Raw genomic sequence first — 4,337 nt, 5'->3', positions numbered from 1 at the left:
CAGCAGGTGTCAGGGGCCTTGTGGGGGGCTGGTAGGGGGAGGGGCCAGCTCCACCAGGGGTTGGGGGCCTCAGGGGGTTTGGCAGGGAAAGGGGCTGGCCGCTGCAGTGGTCACGGGCCATGGGGGGCTCGTGGGAGTCAGGGGGGCTAGGAGAGTGGGCGGGACCAGCAGAGGTCCCCCCCACGGTCCCTTCCCTCCTCCTCCAGCACCCCCCGACCCTTTACTCACTGGCACCACAGCACTGGCGCTGAACAAATGGCTTGGCCGGCTGCATGTTTCAGCACCAGGGCGAGGGGCAACCACAGAGATGCTCTGGCAGCCAGCGCATCTCTATGGAGGACCCAGCCTCCGGTTGCCCCGCTGTTTTATACTTCACTTTTTTTACACTCCTGGATATCCGGGGGTCTAATTTTCTCCCCACGCTGCAAAGTTACAGTGCAGGGAACATTTCTTTGTTTCCACACGTGCCTGTTGCCCCGCCTCAAAGGGGTTTGAGGTGAGGCAAGAGGCAGGTGCGCACTCATGTGGATGCCCCCCAAGAGTATATCCTCTGTAACATCTGAGTGGGCATTTCCTGTAAATCCAAAGCAAGCCTCCATTTTACACAAGCATTTTTTCTGATAGTTAGGAAAAAGAATTTATGTAGGCCCAGAGGACAAATATGAGCCCAGTGTATGGATGGATGGGGGAGGAACAGAGGCTGTTAAACATGCATGCTCACATATGCACACAGGCATGCATCCACACACACACACAGGTAGTCCAATCCTCAAATGTAGGTACAGGACTACAGTCACTAATAAGTTAAGTATTCTTGTGGCATCTGTCCATTAGACAGTGGACCCAGCATGCCCCTTGGCTGAAAAATAATGATAAGATGAAGAGTAAAGAATCTAGAATATATAAATGCATATCCTGATGTCCGTAGTATATATTTGATGGGGAAGGTATCAGGAACCAGAGAGCTGTTTTGGTACCGTGACATTCCCTGGCTGTATACAAGCTAATACTGTACTGAATAACAGTCATCAACATTTGGTGATCTTTGAGAAGTTGCTTCTCTCAGGCCTAACACTAGAAGGCAACTATCCTGATAACAGGAGGGGTAAAGAACTTGGAGGAACTGGAGTATATTTTGACCTGTCATTCAATCCTTTCACTTCATGGCAGATTTGATGCACAGAAACAGGCCTCACTTTTCTGCCTCTGGCTTTCTTTTTTTTAACAGTATGACCCTACTGACTTCCATTTATATCAGTAAGAGGGAATTGGGAACAAAAATGTGGAAAGCTTGCACCTACTCTAGGGGTAAACAGAAGGCATCAGTCTGCAAAACTGCCAATCCAGCCCTAACATTCACTCTAAGTAAGAAACTGATATAATGAAAGGAATTTTCTGGTAGGTATGTATTTTTCTTTAATTCTTGTTATGTTGCTGAAGAAAGGGCAGAAAAAAATAGTAAAGAAAAAACACCTTGATTCTCATCTCAATCTGGGTTAAATCAAGAGTCGATGGATTTGGGTCAATGTTTACTATGAAGATCACTTGGCATTGTTCCTGACAGCCATCATGTGTTTGGACAGGCAACGTATCATTTTTTTTTCTGTTCATAAGTTTTGCTCTAATTATTACTATCATTGCTGTTTTACAGTTTTCCATTAAACAGAAATGGAAGAGGTTTACACTAATATCCACAGCCAGTTTCCCTGCTGAATTTGTTATTATGGGAATGGAGTAGATAGAAAGCTCTATAAGGCCAGATCCTTGCCTGGTATAAATGGGCATAGCTCCATTGGCTTTTGTGGATACTTTTGAGACATATTAATGCTCCTAAGTCACTTAGGGCCAGATTTTTAGATGTGCCTATAGATTCAAATAGATGTCTAGTAGGATTTATGAACTGTTTTACATACCTTCAAAAGCCTAGCCTTTAGACCCTGCTAAGAATAACTTTCCTTACTCCCAAACCATACAACTGTATGTATTTACTGCAGTCTCATTGTCTTGCTGAAGATTTGCATAGGAAGTTTTACCATTGGGTGATCCTTCATAACCAAAACATAGATTTCATAAATGGGAATATTATAATCAGATTGTTGGTGTGCCAATGCTAGACCAAATTCATCACTCATGCAAGCAGATAGAATTCCTATGGAATTATCCCAGGTTACAAACAGGTGTCATCTTTGTCCCAGAACTAGTTGTTATCTGTGTTTCTTCCAAAACAGAAAAGTCATGGGATTGGTATGTACACCCATCGCTTTTACAATCAAAGTTTTAGTGAGTGGCTGAATGCACTGTTCTTTTTCTGCCATTGTTTCAATCATAATTCCCAGATCATGCATTCAGATGGATTTTGTAATGTTTTGGGACAAACTGTTAGTGGGTCATACCCCACAAACCTTTTTGCGGTCTGTCCCAGAGCAACAGAAATGGATGTCTGAATGATAGCAACTTGTCCCCAGAGAAAATGGATTCTCCTGGACAAATGTGACATCTGTTCATAGCCCCTGAGGCATTAATTGATTAATAGTTACATAGTGGTACAAGTCACATATGGGATATAAATGGAGCTAAAAAAATGTCTGTAATTTGCCAAGTACAATTTATGCCAAATGGGTATTCAATGGCTATGCGAACACAATTTAACTTGTACCTTGAAGGTGAGGTGTTTGCATGCATCTGTGTGTGACTGTGTATATCTAAGATAAAGGATATGATTCTGCAAACACTCATGTTTTATTAGGATACCTATTGATTTCAGTGGAGTTACTCCAGACTTCTAGGTGTATATGTGAGAAGAGAATGAGGCTGCACACATTGTGACACTGACTTGTTAGTTGCTTTTCCTGCCAAACACATCTCTGCTCTTTTTAGTGTGTGAATTGCATCTATTTGTGGTGCAAATTATGCTGTTTTGCCACTTGAGTCCACTTGAAAAGTCCTGGATATCCATATCACTGTTGAATTGTCACTAGATTTGGCTCACAATTTCTGTCACATTGTAGGTGTGTCTACACATGCAGTTAATGTGAAGCAATAAACTCTGTTGCAGTTTGCACTGGAGTTTATTGCTCCTGGGGGCCACATTTACAAGTGGTCCTGGGACCACAGCATGTTGAGCCAGGTCAGAGCAGCCCTGGCTGGCAGGGGTCCTGGAAGGGGTGAGCCTGCCAGCCCCAGGCTGCTTCAACTTGGTTCATGGGTGACTAGTGCCACCTGAGTCAGTAGTGCCAACCTCCCCAGTGATCAGTCAGCAAGGAGGTCCTCCCATGACCAATCTTGCCGACCAAGGGCGGGGGCGGGGTCCCCCTGTGGTTGATCATGCCAACTGGGCAGAGGGGGCATGGAGTGGCTGGCTGGGGCAAGAAGATGCTCCAGGGCAGGCAGCCCCCACACTGAAGTACTCTCATGCCCCAGCCACTTAATCAGCATCTACACATGCATTGATGTGCACTGAATAATGCCACTGTAGGATACTACTCGTGTTTACAAGTGCTATCCTATGTCAGCATTTATTAGTTTAATAGGGCCTCATGTGTAGATGCTGAGACTTTACTGAAGAACTAATTCGTCAGTAGGGCTGTGTGAAATGGCACTGTTCCATTTCGACTTGCATTTTGACGTTTTGGTGGAACAGCATTTTGTTTTGAATTTTGTTTTGATTTGAAACTGCTGTTCCATTTTGTTTTGTTGAAATAATTTTGCTATTTCAGTGCTGTTTTGATGTTTCACCCATAGGCTATAATGGAGAAGCTCAAAACAGCCTATAACATTGTTGTTTCTGGCCTGAATTGGATGAAACTTGCAGGAATGGTAGCCCCTTCTGAGGGAATGAAGCCTGCCAAGTTTCAAGGAGGTGGTGCAGGGGATTCAGGGAAACTGCACCTCAAAGTCTTGAAAGCAAAACTCATGTCATGTGTATGTGTTAAGCCACAGTGGGGTTAAAACTGCAGGCATGCTAGCCCCTGCAGAGGCCAGAAAGCCTGCCAAGTTTCCAGGAGATAGATGCAGGAGTTTAGGGGAAACTGCACCTCAAGCTGCAGACAAGCAAAACGTGTGACATGGTTGGTGACACTGTGTGTGTTAAGGCGCAGCAGGGTGAAAACTGCAGGCATGCTAGTCCCTGCTGAGGCCACAAAGCCTGCCAGCTGCCGAGGAGATAGGTGCAGGGGTTCTGGGGCCCTGCACCTCTAGCTGCTGACAGGCTAAACTGGAACACACAGCTCAGTAACTCACACCAAGGCAGAAAGCAGGGCAGTTCAAACAATGCTGCCTTTTATACAGTTTTTCCATCTCTCCCCCATAGCACTGAGATTGGAAGGGACTTCAGAAAA

Source organism: Gavialis gangeticus, unplaced genomic scaffold, assembly GCF_001723915.1.
Source record: "Gavialis gangeticus isolate Ggan-Ray unplaced genomic scaffold, GavGan_comp1, whole genome shotgun sequence".
Lineage (NCBI taxonomy): Eukaryota > Metazoa > Chordata > Crocodylia > Gavialidae > Gavialis > Gavialis gangeticus.
Note: the sequence above shows the minus strand (reverse complement) of the source record.